Source organism: Neoarius graeffei, chromosome 1 (genome assembly GCF_027579695.1).
Source record: "Neoarius graeffei isolate fNeoGra1 chromosome 1, fNeoGra1.pri, whole genome shotgun sequence".
Lineage (NCBI taxonomy): Eukaryota > Metazoa > Chordata > Actinopteri > Siluriformes > Ariidae > Neoarius > Neoarius graeffei.
Genome location: NC_083569.1, coordinates 108919587 through 108940905, shown reverse-complemented (window position 1 = coordinate 108940905; position 21319 = coordinate 108919587). Strand labels below are relative to the sequence as shown.

At 43.7% G+C, this 21319-nt stretch overlaps 1 pseudogene; it reads left to right on the top strand.

The window, feature by feature from the left end:
- The first annotated feature begins 8441 nt into the window (after positions 1-8441).
- LOC132881680 (zinc finger protein 850-like) overlaps positions 8442-21319 on the top strand; it is a 100569-nt pseudogene continuing 87691 nt past the window's right edge.

Genomic DNA, 21319 nt, shown 5'->3' with positions numbered 1-21319 from the left:
GTTAAAGGACCCAGCCTCCTCAGGAAGTATAGCCTGCTCTGTCCCTTCCTGTACAAGTGGTTGGTGTTGCATGTCCAGTCCAGCTTGCTGTCCAGCCACAGCCCGAGGTACTTGTAGGAATCCACAGCCTCCACCTCAACTCCCTCGATCAGAACTGGTTGTGACCTTGGTCTGGACCTCCCAAAGTCAATGACCAGCTCCTTGGTCTTCGAGGTGTTGAGCTGCAGATGGTTCCTGTTGCACCAAACAGCAAAGTCCCTCACCAGGCTCCTATACTCCTCTCTGTCGTTCCTGATACACCCCACGATGGCTGTGTCATCGACGAACTTCTGAATGTGACAGCTCTGAGTTGTAACAGAAGTCCGTGGTGTACAAGGTGAAGAGAAGAGGGGCCAACATCGTGCCCTGGGGTGCTCCGGTGCTGCTAATCACAGTGTCAGACATGATGTCCTTCAGCCTGACGTACTGTGGCCTGTCGATGAGGTAGCTGGAAATCCAGGTAACCAGGCAGGGGTCCACTTGCATCCTGTTCAGTTTGTTCTGAAGCATAAGGGGCTGGATAGTGTTGAAGGCACTCAAGAAGTCCAAGAAGAGGATCTTCACTGTGCCATTTCCCTTATCCAGATGCGAGTGGGCTCGGTGTAGCAGGTAGAGAATGGCGTCTTCTACACCAACACCTGCCCGGTACGCAAACTGCAGACGGTCCTGGGCATGTTGCACCTGGGGTTTGAGGAGGCTGAGGAAGAGCCGCTCCGACGTCTTCATCAGATGTGAAGTGAGTGCCACCAGTCGGAAGTCGTTCAGCTCGCTGGGCCGATTCTTCTTGGGACCTGGAACGATGCATGATGTCTTCCAGAGGGTGGGCACTCTCCCCAGCTGCAGGCTGAGGTTGAAAATGCGTTGGAGTCGTTCACCCAGTTCAGCATTCCCGCTTTAGATGTAAGAGATCTAATATTTAACAGCCCACTTTTAGATCAAAGGTGCTGGCAGCAGCTGTACAGTTAGTATGACCAAATTTTATACTGATTAGGTTACTGGAATTTCTATTTTAAATACTGGTATTTTTACTTTTTTATTTAGTTTGGGGAACAGACACAGTCTCGATGTAGTGGACCCTGAGTGACTACTCTGTGCAGCTAGCGGTCAGTCGGTTTAGCCTGTTTGTCTGCTCCCTGGCCTTGGTTCTGGATTGTCAGAAATTAACTAGACTTGTTCTGAGACTATGACCTATGCTGAAAGAAATGAGAGCAGCACCTTCCTGAGTGGGATGGATACCGTCCCGCCCTAACAGGCCAGCAGTGCCCTCAAAATTGGCCCAATTATCTATAAAGTCCACACTGTTTTCAGAGCATCACCTGGACAACCAGCAGTTCAGCGACCATAACCTGCTGTGAGCTATATTGCCACACCACATTGGGATGGGGCCAGAGCATACTACAGCATCGGACATCGCCTTTGCTCATTTAAACACCTCTACAAAGTTACTCTTAGTAACCTCAGACTGACGAAGGCATATACCATTAGCTCCTACCCCTAAAGGCCTAGGCGTGTTGATTTCAGTGTATTTTATGTGATGGCTTGTTGGATATCTTATGTGTAACAATATTCTTACAACTTCTTTTGCCTGTCAAGGTGACACTGTGACCTGTAGCATCTTCTATCAGGCATGGTGGTATTGGATTTGTGTTGTATTGTGTAGTTTTATAAGATTTATGTTGGCCTTTTTATGTTGGGGGCAAAAATCGAGCACCCACTAGCAAAAACATAAATCGGCACCTATGATTTTGACAATTTTCTACTTTGCCAACCCTGTTAATGACATTTGGAAAAGAGTAGTAGGCAGACCCACAGTGTAAACACAGTGTGATGCGAAAAAAGGCGGGCGGTCCGGGGGTGGTCCTTCCCCAAATTTTTAAAATATCATTGTAAAATAGTGCACATGACACGAATTGCACGTTTTACTTGTCTTTTAACTTTGTACTTCGTTAATGACAAAGATCTCAATTGACCAATTCGGGCTGATGTCACTTCTGCAAGACCAGCCCAAGCTACTGCTTGACAACCAAGATGGGAAGTGAAAACAATCCAGTTGTTTTCATTGGTGGTCTGTGTTTATTTTGCAATTTCATGATGGATATATATCTCTTGAGTCAGTTAGAAACATTACAGCATTTGTAAATATAAGTAAAAGATTGTGCCAATGAACACTCCTTTGCAGATAACTGGCTTTTCCACTGTGTGAAGCTTGGAATTATAAGTTCAACCTCACATGTAGCAGCAAATTCTTTCTGGAAAGTTAAACCAGGTAACTGCACCAGTTGGGATGCAGACAATTAACACTTTCACAGTGCTGTGTTTCTTATGATTAGACTATATTTTGCATGTTCGTCAAGTCAACTTTATTGTCAAATATGCTATACATGCTCGACATACAGCACAGATGAAATTTCAGTCTTCTCTGACCCACGGTGCAAACAGGCAATGCAAAAAATAAAAATAGAATAATTTGAAAAACAATATCAACAGTATAAACACTCTAGATAAGAACTAGACAGACTAAACACTCAAACAATATAAACAGTATAAACACTAGATAAGAACTAGACAAAGACTAAACACTCAAACAGACAATATAAACAGTATAAACACTAGATAAGAACTAGACGTAGACTAAACACTCATATATACATACACACATGTAAATTGGTGCAAATAAACAGTCAAGGGCACTTGAGGTATAGCAGGTAAACATGAAATAAGCAGTATAAACAAACTAGCAGCTGTTAAGGTGAGGTAGTGCGGAATAGAGCAAATGAGTGAGGTAAAGTGAGATGTGCGGTCCCTGAGTTCAGTGTGTTAATGAACGATGAGGTGTGTGTGTGTGTTTGTGAGGATGACATGTCAGATGGTGAAAGGGGTGTGTGTGAGCAGAATCTGTGGCAGGGGGCAGAGGGGGGAGGAGGGGCAGAACAGGGAGGGAGTTGAGCCTCCTGACCGCCTGGTGAAAGAAACTGTTCTTGAGCCTGCTGGTTTTGGCCCGGAGACTCCGCAGTGAGGCTGTGAGATGGGTGGGTGGGGTCACCTGCAATCCTGATGGCTTTGCGGGTGAGGCGGGAGTTATAAATATCCATTAGAGAAGGGAGAGAGACACCAATGATCCTCTCAGCTGCTCTCACGATGCGCTGCAGAGTCTTGCAGCAGGACACGGTGCAGGCGCCGTACCACACGGTGATGCAGCTGGTCAGGGTGTTCTTGATGGTGCCTCTGTAGAAAGTGTGCATGATGGGGGCCGGGACTCTTGCTCTCCTCAGTTTGCGGAGGAATTACAGACGGTGTTGGGCTTTTTTGACCAGTGATGCGGTATTGTTGCTCCAGGCCAGGTCCTCAGAGATGTGTACACCCAGAAACTTGGTGCTGCTCACCCTCTCCACTGCAGCACCGTCGATAGATAGTGGAGCATGCTGGGTGTGCTCTCTCCTGAAGTCCACAACAATCTCCTTCGTCTTCTCCACGTTCAGACGGAGATTGTTTAAGGTTCTTGGAACATTTTCAGGAAAATTTGAAACAATGCATAATACCCGTCAAATGCGGGGAATATGCTTTGAACACTTGTGATATTATTGCATACACAATTTCATGGGGAGCGGCACAGTGGTGTAGTGGTTAGCGCTGTCGCCTCACAGCAAGAAGATCCGGGTTCGAGCCCCGTGGCCGGTGAGGGCCTTTCTGTGCGGAGTTTGCATGTTCTCCCCGTGTCCGCGTGGGTTTCCTCCGGGTTTCCCCCACAGTCCAAAGACATGCAGGTTAGGGTAACTGGTGACTCTAAATTGACCGTAGGTGTGAATGTGAGTGTGAATGGTTGTCTGTGTCTATGTGTCAGCCCTGTGATGACCTGGCAATTTGTCCAGGGTGTACCCCGCCTTTCGCCCATAGTCAGCTGGGATAGGCTCCAGTTTGCCTGCGACCCTGTAGAACAGGATAAACCGGCTACAGATAATGAGATGAGATGAGACAATTTCATGGTCAGTCCACCTGAACAGAAATGAAAATTTGCTGTGCATCAGTTCAACCCATTGCTAAAGTAGTCGGTGTATTGTATTGCAGCATGCGTCACCAGATGGCAGCAGATACCATTTTTATGACTGCCTTTGGTACGACCTAACTGTAAGTAAAACTCATGATCTCCCAGTCGAGAAGCAGACACGCTCACCACTACACCAACTCGTGGCACATTCCATGATAATCCTTTATGACCTTTATTGAAATTATTCCTAAAAACTGTTTACACTATACTAGGTAGAAATATCTCATCTCATCTCATTATCTCTAGCTGCTTTATCCTTCTACAGGGTCGCAGGCAAGCTGGAGCCTATCCCAGCTGACTATGGGCGAAAGGCGGGGTACACCCTGGACAAGTCGCCAGGTCATCACAGGGCTGACACATAGACACAGACAACCATTCACACTCACATTCACACCTACGGTCAATTTAGAGTCACCAGTTAACCTAACCTGCATGTCTTTGGACTGTGGGGGAAACCGGAGCACCCGGAGGAAACCCACGCGGACATGGGGAGAACATGCAAACTCCGCACAGAAAGGCCCTCGCCGGCCACGGGGCTCGAACCCGGACCTTCTTGCTGTGAGGCGACAGCGCTAACCACTACACCACTGTGCCGCCAGGTAGAAATATTTTATAGAAAAATATTTTATATATATGTTACACATACACACACTTGCGTACATTGTGTGTGTACACACACACGTATATGCATGCATATGTACATACATAGCCATATACATTCATAAATACACAAAATATATCTCAATAGAAATACTGATATAAAATCATAATGAAATATACATATTCCCTGTTTGCAGTTCAATAATATAATTATAATCTGATTCTAAAAATTGGACTTCATTAGTTATAAGACTTGATGGCAGAAAGGGAAACAGCCTTAAAATTATATTTGTTTACTTAATTCAGAAGAAGCAGCCTTTGTCACATGTGCACTCAAGCACAGTGAAATTCATCCTCTGCATTGAACCCATCTAAAGCAGTGAACACACATGCACACACATCCAAAGCAGTGGGCAGCCATACTACAGTGCCCGGCGAGCAGTTAGGGGTTAGGTACCTTGCTCAAAGGCACTTCAGTTCAAGGCCACCTCATATGAACCTAACTGCATGCCTTTGGACTGTAGGGGAACCCAGAGCACCCAAAGAAAACCCATGCAGACACGGGGAGAACATGCAAACTCCGCACAGAAAGGGCTCCCCATCAGCCACTGGGCTTGAACCCAGAACCTTCTTGCTGTGAGACGACAGTGCTAATCACGACACCACTGTGCCGCCCTAAACCACTGTGCTGCCCTATTAGTTAGGGTGACATGGTGTTATTGGTAAGTTATTCCAAGTTACTCCTGTCCTTGGATAAAAGGAATACTTATAAACATTATTAGATACACTACACTGGCGGAAAGGACAACTGCTTGGTAATCTGGTAGCTCTTATTTGATGCACCTCAGGACAGAAACTGATGCCAACATTACCCATCAAACTATTGTAGAACGTGCTTACTTGGAAGAGGAGTCTACGATCTTTGAGGGAATCCCAGCCAAGACGTTCAATCAAGTCAAATCAAGTCAAGTTTATTTGCATAGCGCTTTAAACAATAAACATTGTCGCAAAGCAGCTTTACAGAATTTGAACGACTTAAAATATGAACTAATTTTATCCCCAATCTATCCCCAATGAACAAGCCTGTGGCGACGGTGGCAAGGAAAAACTCCCTCAGACGACATGAGGAAGAAACCTCAAGAGGAACCAGACTCAAAAGGGAACCCATCCCCATCCGGGCAACAACAGACAACATGACTATAACATTAAGGGTGTTTTCACACTTGGTCCCTTTCAGCCATCTAACCGAACTCAGATCGATGACTCAGCATTTTTTGCGCATATGTGAACACTCCAACCGTACCCAGACCCCTTTAAAGCGAACCGAACTGAGACCACCTCAGGAGGTGGTCTCAGTACGGTTCGCTAAAAATCTACGGTACGGTTCACCTAATCTGTGCATTGTGAACAAAAAGTGCACCGGATTCACTTCGCCTTTTTCACTGTAGTTTAACCTTCTTCGTTTGCCGTAGTTGGTCACGTGACTGTAGCAGGGAAACTTAACTTCCTTTTGGAACTTACCACAGCCGCTTTACAGTTCTTTGAACTTACTGACTGATGAGTCGGCGACAATAATATAACTATATTTTATATATATATATATATATATATATATATATATATATATATATATATATATTCCGACCCGAGGTAATTTCCCGATCCCTCCCCGTCTCTCTCCTGCTCATTTCCTGTCTCTACACTGTCCTATCCAATAAAGGTGAAAAAAGCCCCCAAAAAACTTTAAAAATATATATATATTTATTTATTTATTTATTTATTTTATATATATATATATATATATATATATATATATATATATATATAAAATTTATTTTCCTTAATCCGCACTATTTTGATCAAAGAATACAGCAGGGCAAGCATGGCAGCAGACATTTTGATTCAAGAGAATATTACCCAAAATTCCGTGCACTGGGGGTCTGAGGGCTCTAGAGGACCTGGTGTGAACAGAAAGAGCACTGAGGCCCCATCAAAGCTTAAGGCCCGGTCCCACTGCACTTACGGATGCAAAGAGGATGTAAAACGTAAAAAAATCTTTGCCATCCGTTGGAAAACGCTATGCATCCGTTGTGTACTCATTGCATACGTGCTTCATACGCTCTATCCATCGAGCATCCGTCCACTGTGATTTCATCCGCGCAAAAAGTTTTGAGCTGCACAAAACTTTTAGAACGGATGAACTTTCCGCCGTGTACGATGTAAATCCGCGACATATACGAGCAACAAACGTTCTATGTCCGTTATCATCCGTTAAACGTCTGCTGTATCCTCTCTGCATCCTCTGGGCATCCTCGCAACTCACATCCGCTGCAGCTGAAAACGGAAAGAGGGAGGAAAGATAAGGTACATGAAACGTCTATTCATCGTTAGTAGCACGGAAATAGAAAGGATGTAAGCGTATGCATCTCGTATATAAAGTATTCAAAACGGACAAAGCGTTTATATCTGGGATGTATCTCGTATATTTAGGATGTCTGGAGTATGTCTAGAGTATGTAGAAGGACACCTAGCGGACAATCGATATTTTGTATAAAAAGGGGGAGAAAATCATCTAGTAGTAGAGATGTATCGATGTAGCCGCCAGCACGTCTTTCCGCTTTATGCTGACGGCGTGCGTGCTGCATCCCTTTATATCCGCGGAGCAGACGCAATTCATACCCCCCGCATGCGCAATGAACGGTCTGCATCCGATATACATCCGCGCAACATCCCCTTTGTTTCCGTTAGGCGTACGTGATGCATCCCCTTCATCCGCTATGCATCCGCTCTTTCTGCTATGTGTCCGCTTCTCAGTTATCACCGGTAACCCCTTCGGAGCTGTCATGCACTTCCATCCGCTTTCATCCGCTAGGCTTCCTATGAACATGCGTTTAACATCCCCGCTATATACTACCCATGTCCGTTCTTTTCCGTTCTGTTTTCGCAAATTTTCGCCAATTTTGTCCATTTCTGGAGCGGATGAAAACGGATAGAGCCACCCCTGAAATTTTGCTCGTCCGCTGTGTCCTTTTTGCATACGTTTTGTGTCCATCGGCCAGTGGGACCGGGCCTTTAACTGGACCAGAAAGAGAACCCAGTCCTCTTTGTAATAAATTCACAGTGTGAACACAAAAAGAACTGAGTTCTTTTTCTGTTGGTCCACTTTTTGGTCCACTTAAAGAGGACTGAGTCTGGTTCCTTTAAAGGGGACCAGGTGTGAAAACACCCTAACAGTCCTAACATAAAGTCAGCTTCGTTGATGCTATAAACCCCCCACCGACGGAAAACAGAGCGCAAAACCGTTCACAATCAACGGTGAAACCTGACTGAAATGCGAATAATCATTGAAAACAAATCTTGCAGCTCGATGTTGGACCATTTCAATTCGGCTGATGTTCTGTTTGGTGTAAGGATTCCAGGCACTGCAAGCATATTCCAGTTTTGGACGCACCAGGATACAGTAGGCGATGTCCTTGACATTTGGATTACAACCTCCTTCTTACAGATGTTATTGACGTGTTCATCACAACACAACGCATCTGGTGTAGTAATTCCAAGATATTTTGTTGAATTAATTCTAGAGATCAAATGGCCGTTTAGAGAATAACTGAATGTAGTTGGGCTTTTCTTGCACATTATCCTGTCTATTTTATGAGTGAAATATGCAATTTCAATATCTCTGCTTAACATGTGGAACATCATAAGGTGTGTGTGTGTTTAAACGACAATTCGAGAATTCCTGATCTACACTCCAGAACACTAGATGGCGGTGATGGACCGATTCGTTGTTTCCCAACCTCCCAAAATAAAAAAAAAGACTGATCAGGATACAGAGCTTTGTGAAAGAGTGCACGCTTCGTTTTTTCCACCGATTTTTTAAGTTCATCCTTTCTGTAACATCATTAAAGGTGAGTTAATGTGAAGCTTCCCACCTGAGCTGTTGGGTTAACAGGTAGTGGAGATTCTGGACTCCTGAGTCTCTGTGTTTTTCTTCTTCCAGTGTCCTGATTCTTTTCACCCGTTATAATGAACTCAGAGTCCACACGGCCCTCTTTAGGAAAATCTCCACAGACTCCTGCTGCTGCTGCCTCAAAGGTAAAGTTTATTCATGGGTCTGATTTCTCTTTTGTTTTATTTTTAAAACTCTGTGAATTTATTTCTAAATAAGTGATCATTACAGCAGCAGATGCAGCAAGCAGAACCCTTCAGGTCAGGGCTCACACTTTATGTGGCCTTCAGATTATTAATAAAGACATTGATTTCATTTTGGTTTATCAGTTTTGCTTCTCAATCTGGAGCAAGTTTGAGGCTTTGAAAATGACACGAAGTCCCAACAAACCTTCTTTTGGTTTTGTAGAAATACATGCTGCGCTGTAAATACCTTTCAGTGTCATGGACCAATGGCAATAGCCCCAAAATGGGTGATGCTTCAGGATGAACTTATTTTGGTCTCCAGGCTTTTACAGCCTCCGAGTGATCTGACTCAGAATCAACCAACAATCAAGATGGTTCCAGAATTAAATCGTTAAATCTCGGATTTTTCTCAGAGACGAAAATCCAAATGTGGGACACAAGGCATTTTTTTCTTCTTCTGTGTCTGTGTCATGGAAATTCCCCCAAACAAAAATAATTCAAAGTCAAAAAGGTTGCAGAAAAGTTTAGACTTTTAATAAATCACTTGATAAAAGCCGAGTCAGTCTGCAGAGTGATCTGACTCCAAGTCACAAATCGTACCTTATTTTGTCGTGTTCTGGCATAAATCTTGATAAGTAGGGGAGAGCGGGGTAAGATGAGCCAGGGGGTAAGATGAGCCACCCCGTTTCTAAGAAACAGTAAACAAATGTGACCATGTGACCACATTCAAAGGGGGGCGGGACCATTTACTTACACTTGTGGAGAGGAGCACCACATGTCAAACTAGGTGAGGGAGATATTTATAAAAAATGTGTTTTTGTGCTTTCTAAGTCAATTCCATGTTTGTCCACAGTGAAGATGATTGAGAGAAGACAAAAGTAGAATAATATTTAGACACATTAGGGTTAAGTTAGTGGCTTTCTAAGCTATGATATGAATGCTAATAAAAATAATTTTGATTAGCCTAATCCCCTTTATTAGCATTTTTCTACAAAATGGTGGCCACGGGGTAAGACGAGCCATTAGATGTGGGGCAAGTTGAGCCACTGGCTCAACTTACCCCATTGGTGGCTGAGCTTACCCAATATGGATGACACTTAAGTTTTCACATTTACTGGTCATATATGACAACAACATATATATGACATCAGATGAGGAAGACCAGTTGTTAGATGTGGGGGATTATGTTGTGGCAAAATACACGGGGAAGAAGAAAGTGCATTTCTTCACTGGCCAGATAATCAAATTGGATGTCTTCGAAATAGAGGCAAGATTTGTCAAAAGAAGCCGGTCATGCCATGGCTCTGCAAGAAAGCCAACCTTTGTCTTCAAAGAGAAAGATAAGGCTGTCCTGTCAAGACAGGATATTGTGAAAAAATTGCCCCGCCCCTTTACTGTTGGGGGGACAGCACGGAGGGAGAGGCAAATGGTGTTCCCTTGCAATTTGAACGCTTGGAACATTGAATAATGATGAAATGATTGAATGATTGATGGAATGATTGCTGCATGTTTTAGCAATGTTTTAACCTACTGAAAGAAATAAGATTTTTTGGCACTGTTCTACTGTTTTAGTAATTTCTATAATATAGTATATCTCTCTCTCATTCCCTCTCTAACCATCCCTCTTTCTATCTATCTACGCATCTCTCTCTCTCTATCCATCTATCTATCCCTCCCTATCCCATCTCGTTCTATCACCTCTCTCTTCATCTCCCCTTCTCTATGCAACGGCCCTGTCCCCCACTTGATTGACTTGACTTGATTCATTGATTGCATTTCTAATAATAAAAGTTGTTTACTTTGTTAACCTAACATGTTTTGTGTTGGCTCAATTTACCCCACACAGTGGCTCATCTTACCCCGTGCATGGGGTAAGTTGAGCCACGTGACATTTTTTTTTTTCAAGAGGTAATATCACTCTAACCATAAGAGCTTATCAATTATGTTTTGCTCAGATAGTAACAGTACACTTTGAAATTTGGTATGGTGTGTAGACTGGAAGCAAAAATGGCTTTAACATGTAGTTATGATGAAAAATGTAAAAAGTGGCTCATCTTACCCCACTCTCCCCTATAATGAATTCTGATTGGTTCACACATCTCACCATTCAAGACTTTGTCTCCACCAATATTTTCAGCGTGGCATTGATGTCATTTTTTGTTTGTTTGTTTGCTTAAAGATAAATTTCCAAAACTATACTGCACTATCCAAGGATTCATTCCAGGCTTGCTCTCCCAATATTTCCAAGACCATCCCGAGCTAACTAAAAAGGTTGTTCTAAACAAGGATTTATTCTGGTTTAACACGTTTTCAAGGTTCTACAACAATATAATGCCTTGACCAATCTATCTGTCATTTCTTTTGAAGTAAAATCAACTTCGTTAACTCTTTTTACTGAAACTCAACAAGACTGGCTTTGAATCAAAATACATTCATCATTAAACAAATTTATTGCTTGTGTGATTACATCAAGGTATGTGTGTGGTTACATACAGTGGTGCTTGAAAGTTTGTGAACCCTTTAGAATTTTTTATATTTCTGCATAAATATGACCTAAAACGTCAAGATTTTCACACAAGTCCTAAAAGTAGATAAAGAGAACCCAGTTAAACAAATGAGACAAAAATATTATACTTGGTCATTTATTTATTGAGGAAAATGATCCAATATTACATATCTGTGAGTGGCAAAAGTATGTGAACCTTTGCTTTCAGTATCTGGTGTGACCCCCTTGTGCAGCAATAACTGCAACTAAACGTTTCCGGTAACTGTTGATCAGTCCTGCACACCGGCTTGGAGGAATTTTAGCCCATTCTTCTGTACAGAACAGCTTCAACTCTGGGATGTTGGTGGGTTTTCTCACATGAACTGCTCGCTTCAGGTCCTTCCACAACATTTCGATTGGATTAAGGTCAGGACTTTGACTTGGCCATTCCAAAGCATTAACTTTATTCTTCTTTAACCATTCTCTGGTAGAACGACCTGTGTGCTTAGGATCATTGTCTTGCTGCATGACCCACCTTCTCTTGAGATTCAGTTCATGGACAGATGTCCTGACATTTTCCTTTAGAATTCGCTGGTATAGTTCAGAATTCATTGTTCCATCAATGATGGCAAGCCGTCCTGGCCCAGATGCAGCAAAACAGGCCCAAACCATGATACTACCACCACCATGTTTCACAGATGGGATAAGGTTCTTATGCTGGAATGCAGTGTTTTCCTTTCTCCAAACATAACGCTTCTCATTTAAACCAAAAAGTTCTATTTTGGTCTCATCCGTCCACAAAACATTTTTCCAATAGCCTTCTGGCTTGTCCACATGATCTTTAGCAAACTGCAAACGTGCAGCAATGTTCTGTTTGGAGAGCAGTGGCTTTCTCCTTGCAACCCTGCCATGCACACCATTGTTGTTCAGTGTTCTCCTGACAGTTGACTCATTAACATTAGCCAGTGTGAGAGAGGCCTTTAGTTGCTTAGAAGTTACCCTGGGGTCCTTTGTGACCTCGCTGACGATTACACGCCTTGCTCTTGGAGTGATCTTTTGCCGCTTTTCCACTACCAACGCGGCTGAGTCGGGCTGAGCCGTGCCGTGCTGAGTCGAGCTGAGCGGGGCTGTTGGAGTTGCATTTCGACTACAACCGCGCTGAACCGTGCTGGCTGGAAGTGGGTGGACACATTGGGTGAGTTAGCGAAAGTGGGTGGATGTCAGGTGATGTCGTTAAGAAGCGCAAACAGTGACATCAGTGAGCTTTTAAGCGGTAGTCTCTCGACCCGAATAGTAAACAATAAACATGGAGGACATGGAGTCGTTAGTGTTGCTGGTCTTGGTGCTGTGGCTTGTTGTCACCGACAACGCGGACAGATACTGGCAAGAGCGTATAGATGAGGCGAGGCGCATAAGGCTTCAGAAATTCTCGTAATTCGTAATTCTTCTCCTTCCGGGTTTGCAGTGTTTACAGATCCCAGCGCGCTCGCGGGGCGTGTGTGGGCATGTGAGGACACTCCTCCTCACCAATCAGTGCACAGGGGAGTGTCTGCTCACGCCCCCAGCCTCACTCGGCACGGTTTGGCTCGCTTCAGCCCCACTCCAAAACGGTGCGAGTTTTAGGGGCTAAGCAGGGCTGAAGCAAGCTGAGTCGTGCTGTTTTTTGGTAGTCGAAACGCGAGCCGTGTCGGGCTGAAGTGAGCTGAAGCGAGCTGAAAAAGGGTAGTGGAAAAGGGCCATTAGTTGGTCGACCACTCCTGGGGAGGGTAACAATGGTCTTGAATTTCCTCCATTTGTACACAATCTGTCTGACTGTGGATTGGTGGAGTCCAAACTCTTTAGAGATGGTTTTGTAACCTTTTCCAGCCTGATGAGCATCAACAAGGCTTTTTCTGAGGTCCTCAGAAATCTCCTTTGTTCGTGCCATGATACACTTCCACAAACATGTGTTGTGAAGATCAGACTTTGATAGATCCCTGTTCCTTACATAAAACAGGGTGCCCACTCACACCTGATTGTCATCCCACTGATTGAAAACACCTGACTCTAATTTCACCTTCAAATTAACTGCTAATCCTAGAGGTTCACATACTTTTGCCACTCACAAACATGTAATATTGGATCATTTTCCTCAATAAATAAATGACCAAGTATAATATTTTTGTCTCATTTGTTTAACTGGGTTCTCTTTATCTGCTTTTAGGACTTGTGTGAAAATCTGATGATGTTTTAGGTCATATTTATGCAGAAATATAGAAAATTCTAAAGGGTTCACAAACTTTCAAGCGCCACTGTAGATGCATATAAAATCACCACATTCCCAGTTTCTGACTTTAAAGTCAGACTGCAGTGATTTAAAACAAAAATCACAGAGATTAACACACTGGCTCAGAACTAATAAAGATGTACGTCCATCTCAGTCCAGTTAAGTCCAGTGTCCTCTTCTGTCCCATGTGACTTTGCACCACGTAGAGGGACTGTTGCAGGCACAGAGAGAGGTTACTAGCACTTCATCTGTCCTCATCATCACTCCTTTTCCATCATTTTCATATCGTAGTTCAGGGTTCTCCACTGTTCAAAATAAAAGGTGGCGGAGGGGGTGGGGCCCCAGTGGGGCGAAGTCCCCCTGAAGCTGACGGACTTTGGGCTTTTTTGATAGTGAAACTGGCCAATAAATGGATAGAAAATGCTATATCATTGTTAAAATCATTTTACAAAAAATTAACACATTCTTACTGTACATATCATATGTATGGTCAATGTGAGACTCAGTTGACATTTCACTTGAGACTGATGCACCTGTTGCGCATCCCTGAATTAATTTTTTTTTTTGTATGTGAAAAATAACTGAACTTCCATGCATAAACAAAATACCCAATTACAATAAATGCATAAATTTTTTTTTTTATAATACATATGTTAATTGGGTGAAACCACTCCAATCCATGCACGAGCTGGTGCGCGTGCCCGAGACTGGCACTACAAAGCCACCCCGGCCTCCGTAGTTCGGGTCCTTTGACCCAGGAACCTGGAAGTCCTACAGTAAACAAACCCTGAAACAACGGGAAAATGCAGCTCTCACCTACATGATCACAAATACATAAAATAAAAGACCTGAACTTAACTAATATATATGTGTGTGCTGTTATATGAGTACTGTAACTGTATGGTCAGAAAAGACGATAAATAAGCGTAACCGTTGCACAATAACGCTACAAACACCTGCAAAGTTATTTAGCTGCTGGCTAGCTGCAGCTTGTAGCTTCCAATGTGTGTCAGTATGGACCCTTTTCACGTGACGTCACGACAAACGCGGCCGCCATTTTGGACATGTACTACCAGTAGTCTACCACAGCCAACAACGAGGAACGACGGCGAAGCACCGAAAGGAATATAGCCATCAAAGAAAGTTTTTACTTTCAGCAAGACTTCCATCATGCCATTATATTGTTGTGCACCTGGATGTAGTAACCATCAACACACAAGGCAAGATTTATCATTTTATCGGATCCCGACAGATGCTGACCGACGGAGAAGATGGATGGTATCTAAAATATTGGCAAAATTATGTTTATTGACATAGCAATCATGTGTAACGGGAAGCATTTGCATATCCGAAGTGTTGTGTTTACATCAAAAATAAAATAAACCGATATGACAACGACTGCTGCTGCCAGGTTGGGGACACAAACTAGTAGAAAGGAAGTGTGCCAACAGACTTCCTTTGTGGTCGATTCTGCTTTAAGGTAAGATGCATTTAATTATTCGTCTGCTGTGGGTTTGGAATCGGTAGCCTGAGCGATTCGTTCATGTTTGTGGTGCCATTTGTTTGTTGACGCGTGTTGAAATGGAAGATTGGTTGTTGACATGATTTCCAGTGATGCTTTGGTGCTGCTGTGGATCAGATGTGTTGAGTAGCCTGACTGTTTTTTTTTTTTTTTTCTTGCGTGTGGTATCATTGTTGACGCGAGGTTGTTTTTTGAACATGCCAATGCGGACACGATTTCCCCTGATGAGTTATGACTTCAGACGCGATGCGTGTGTGGAGGTGTGGAGTCCGCGTGATATGTGCGTAAGATAGGCTTCTCATGTGTTTGGAGATCCGCGCTCTGAGACAAGCGCAAGCACCCCCCTCCCCCCCAAGGGAAAAAAAGGGACCCCCTGAAAATATCGGCATAGTTCGAACACTGGGTTGGAGAAAGTAATGGCAAATAGTGAGTGCACAAACCATAGAAGGTAAACTGTACACAGCGCCAGGGCAGTGTGATGGTATGTCTACTTTTAGATTGTGTTAGCTTATCAATGAACACACTCGTCACTCGACAAGTTTCACGTCTTTACGACGGATACTTAAATGTGTGTTAGGTATTATTGTTGCAGTCTAAGCAGTCATTGTAGCAGCTAGATGAGCGAGAACCGAAAGGGTCTGTGCCATAAACCGTTATTTCTTCATGTCCAAAATGGTGGTCGCGCTTACGAAGGTCACGTGAGTGAAAAGGGTCTATAATGTAATGTGGTGTGGTGTAGTGTAACGCAAGGATAGACCCGTATGCATTTGTTTGATGGTCTTCTGCGTGTAAAATAGTTCGAAAATTATGATAGTGAATACTTTACGATTTATTTGGTGTATACTGATGAAATAATAATAATAATTATTATTATTATTATTATTTATTTATTTATTTTTGGCCAAGGGAAGGGTGGTGGGACAGAATTATAATGTGGCGGTGCGCCACTTTAAAAGCGCCCATGGAGAACACTGTAGTTTCCAACATGGCAACCCTCACGAAACAGTCCCCAAGTCAAGTTTATTTTTATAGCGCTTTTAACAATAGACATTGTCGCAAAGCAGCTTTACTGGCAAGGCTCAACAAGCTTATTCTTCTTTGTCAGTGGCAGAGAGTCAGGTGTATGAACACATTAAGTCAGCCATACTAAAGATTAACGAATGGGTCCCAGAGGCTTATCGGCAGTCTTTTCAGAGTTTGCGGAGAAAACCGAACCAGACGCATGTCAAGTTTGTTAGAGACCTGACCCTACAGTTCAGTTGTTGGTGTGCATCTGAAAAAGTTCAAACGTTAGGCAATTTGAATAACTTGGTTCTATTGGAACAATATAAAAACACACTCTCCTGAAAGTGTTGCCACCTTCATTGTAGAGCGCAACATTAATTCTGCTTCTCAAGCTGCTGTGTTGGCTGATGAGTGGGAACTTACCCATAGATTTAATTTAGAGAGGTGAGAGGCATGTTTTTTTTTGTTTGTTTGTTTGTTTGTTTGTTTTTTCCCCTCTTGTTAATGTACAGAATATTCCGCAACATCAAGAGAGGCATGTGGGTAAGGGATAACCAGTTAGTTTTGACCTGACCTATAATTACTGTCGAGGAAAGGGTCAATGGAAATCAGATTGCCCCATCCTTAAGGCAAAAAATACTGGCACCAAGCTCCGTAGTTCATCTCTGAAACCCACAGCCCTGGCTGCTCCTGTGTGCGCGTCTGCTGGGTTGGTCATTCCCCTTGAAGCTCATACATTACCCTCTACAGGTGTGACTATCTGCAAGGGGATGTTTGAGCTGTATATTTCAGAGGGTTTTGTGTCGCTTATTGGCAGCGATCAAAAAGTGCCCGTGAAAATTTTAAGAGACACTGGGGCATCCGAGTCATTAATTTTAGAGTCAGTGTTGCCTTTTTCACCTGAATCATACACAGGAAATTCATTATTGATTCTGGGAATTGAATTGGTCACATTGTCTGTGCCACTGCACAAGCTGACGCTTCTGTGTGATCTTGTGCAGGGGGATGTGGAGCTTGGAATGCGGCCTGCTCTTCCGGTTCATGGCGTGTCGCTAATTTTTGGAAATAACTTGGCTGGAGGACAAGTTGGCTGGAAGAGTCTTCTCCTCTGATGGTGGGTGACTGTGCCTCTCTTTGATAGTGGCACCGATGAGTGTGTGGCAGTACCCTGAAATTTTTACTGCATGTGCAGTAACTCGCTCTGCCAGTAAAAAGGTGGAACCTGTGCAGGTAGACCTAACAAAGTCTAATAAGGTTTTTTCCCCCCTCCCCCAGACTTTATCAGCATGGCTACTCCTTTTGTCTTGGGGGATGCGGTGGCAGAGACCTGTTCAGGAATATCTGTGCGAGACTGTTGGGGAAGACTCGTTGCATTGGCTTTTTGTTGTTCTAATAGACTTTTTGGGACAGATTTTGAGCTTGAATTTTGGACTGTTGATTTTCTGTAAAATAAATATTGTTTGCTGAAACTCTGCTCTGCCACCTCTCCCCTTTAATTGGTTGTACTCACTTGCGAGCGTAACACTCTTACACAAACAGAACAGTGTGTAGTGTACACTATTCAGTGCAGTGAGAAATGCACAGACCTGTACATTGGGGAAATGAAACAACCACTTCACAAACAAATGGCTCAACACAGGAGAGCCAGTTCCTCAGGCTAGGGCTCTGCAGTCCATCTCAATAACGAAGGACACTTGTTTCAGGACTGCAATGTACGCATTTTAGCCAGAGAAGACCGGTGGTTTGAAAGTGGAGTAAAAGAAGCCATGTTCATCGACCTGGAATGACAATCACTGAACAGAGGAGATGGTCTGAAACACCACTTATCGGCCACCTACACTGCAGTCCTTGGCACACTTCCCAGAAAACTGAATACACATCCACACCAAGACTCAGCTGACTTCAATGACTCACATGATGGCAGAGAGAGCCAATGACTCACAGCTCACCCTAACGACCCTCCAGGCTGCTAACACCATTCACACCCAGCTTCTGGTGACCCCAACACCTACAGGATGACTGAGCGCATCAATGACCCATGTGACCTCAATGACTCTTCTTAGGATTGCTTTTGGTCCACTTAGTGAAGTAGCTTAGCTCAAAAATAGGGAGGAATTGTGCATTTTGTGATAAAAGCATGAAATTTGGTACACTTGTAGCCAAAGGCATTCTGAAAATAATTGGACATGGAGCCATCTTGAATTTTCAATATGGCGGCCATGGCAGCCATTTTTCAAAATGGCCACCAGCAACAACAGTTTTCTTTTTTGGGATGGATATAATTTGATATTGAGGACAAAATTAGTTAATTTTATTCATTATACCATTGTGAATTGCCTTTTGCATAATTTGCAGAATTTGAAATCAGAAGATTAGAATTTCTTAGAAGCTTCCTTCTATCTCACAAGACTCGCAGCGGTTGGAACAATACCCTGGCCAGACCTAGGGTTTTCAATCAAAGGGAAGTTTATTCACACTTGCCTCCACAGAAACAAAGGGCTATGCACTCGAAGGCAGCTTTTTTTCATTTGCACTGCCTAACACAACCCTTCTTACATTTGCAGGAGACAAGTTCATAGCTGAACTGGCCTGCATCTGGTAGGCATGCCCAGAAGGGTTCATGATATCCCTCATATGTCTTTGACCAGCCCCATTTACATGGCGAAGGTAGTTGTGGTGTGGACACCAGCACTTGTCCCCACATATGGCCTCCTTGGAACACTGCTCTCTTCACATAATCCTCAAGGGCAGCCTTTGTGGGGGGGATTGACTGCATATTGTGCCTCTTTACAAATAGCGTCTGCCTTGTCATGTCTGTCTTTGCATGTGCTGGTTTGGTCATTGAGTAGCATAATGAACCTCTCTTTTGTGGCCATTACCTCCTGTGGTATGTCATTTGGGGCAGAAGACAGTTTCAACAGGGCATGTGTAAGCTCTGGAAACACAGTCCATGCAGTCTTTTTCCCATGGCCAAGAAAGCTTGATACAGTGTCACAGCCCATCAATGCATTGAACATTGGTAGTGCACGTACTTACTCTGGCCCTAGCCCTGCTGCAAGTTCATGGGCCGCAAGGTATCGACAGTTCTTTCCAATTCCAAATGCCAACCAAAACTCATGTTCTAGCTGTAAAGTCTGAGCCACTGCCACAGCCAGCACCACATCAGTATCAGCCATTTTGAATCATAGTTTTCTGATGGCCATTTCTTGCTGTATGAGTAACATATAATAACATGCAACTATCAGCTTCATGTGTACAAGGGGCAATCGAAGACACATCTAAAAGTGATGGCTTGCTGAGGACTTCCCTATCATCTGTGACAAGATGATGATATTGTGTTTATCCTTCTCCACAAGCCATTTCAGCAGAGCATCTGACAGGGCTGTGAAAAATCCACGGATCCGCGGAATTCTGCGAATTTGGCCGCCAAAAATATAATTTTAGTAAATCATCTAATTTTGCAATAAAAAAATTGGGGGGTAGGGGTTGTTGTCTACTGACCGCTAGTAGTCTCGTACAGTGAGTGTCACCGAGCCGGCGAGTCTGGGAAAGAGCCTACCGCAAATTGTTCTTTCTGTAATGATATCGTAATTTTTTTGGTATCTTTTTTTTTTTCTTTTGCGACAATGACAGACCAGTTTACAGCATTTGTGCCATGCTTACAAACCACGGCGCGAATCTTGTGTTCTTTTCGTTTTACCATTGTGCTCTTTAAACACGCTTTCGATATCAACGGTTTTGAAAAGGAGAATTTCGCGGTATGTCTGCGTCACGGAGGGACATCGTTCAGAGGGAGGACGGTGAGACCGACAATGTCAAAAACATTGACAAGGAAAACGGCATCAAAAATCCATGGAATTGGCGATGGCTGGAGTTTAAAGCCGGTAGTGAATATCTCCATGAGCACATACGGAAGATAAAAGAACCGGGGAAAGCTTACTGCATCTTGTGCCATCAGGATGTGAAGTACGGTTCTGGTGGAAGAACACGTTTAGTTGACCACGTTAAAGGAAAAAAACATGCAGAATTGGTGAAATTGAAGCTGTCGAACTATAGATTACCAGGTAGACCATCTTGTTCACATTTATGTAGTTTTAACTTGTTATTGTTCATAATGTTCATTGTTATCATGAATACATAATGAGAGACCAAAAGAGCAAGGAAAAGCCATATAGAAAGAATATGCAATATTTAATATTAATAATGTAATATGCAAATTTGGCCACCTCTGATTGGACAGCCAAATTTGCATATTACAGGAAGGATTTCTGGGATAGCATTGAGTCAAGCCTACCGTCACTGTGTAACCTGTCTCTCTGATTAGAGTTGTAGACTAACGCAAGCAGTAAATCACTTCACTCATGGTTCTCTTGCTAGCTGGGTGTGAACTGCGAGTCATTAGAGTGATCAAAGGATTTCCCGTTAGGGTGATCAATGGCAAATTTAAGATGCCATTCCTCACTCAATCTGGCAATCTGACTCTCTCTGCAAATTTAGGCATTTTAAAATGTTTTTATTAATGCCAAATAAAATATCCAGTACAAATTATATATGATAGACATAAATTAATAATTTATAAATTTTATTTCAAACATGTTTTTAGTTAGCGGGACTGCAGCTTATCACCGCTCCCGCCCGCGCGCGCATATGTGCACTCCCGCTCCCGCCCGCGCGCGCATATGTGCACTCCCGCTCCCACCCGCGCGCGCATATGTGCACTCCCGCTCCCGCCCGCGCGTGCATATGTGCACTCCCGCTCCCGCCCGCACGCGCGCATATGTGCACTCCCGCTCCCGCCCGCGCGCGCGCATATGTGCACTCCCGCTCCCGCCCGCGCGCGCGCATATGTGCGCTCCCGCCCGTGCGCGCATATGTGCGCTCCCGCCCGCGCCCGCAATGAGCTTTCAAAATTTGTCCCGCACTGCACTGCTTTGCGGCAGGTCCCGCGAGTCCCACGGGACTCCCGCGGGAGTGCAGGGCTCTAGTTCAAATTAAATGGCATGGTTGAGAAAATATTTGCTTTCAGGAGATGCTTCAAATCTATCAATATACACAAAATCTGTTCAGCTTCTGGGGGGATGCGCCCCCCAGACCCCCTGCTAAAATTGTTTCCTCGGATTTTGTCATTTCTATTTCACAGTCCTGATCTGAAAGGAAGGCAAACAACTCAGTCTTGCTGCTGTCAATCCTGAGAGTGTTTTGCCAGTTCTTGGGAATGGCTGC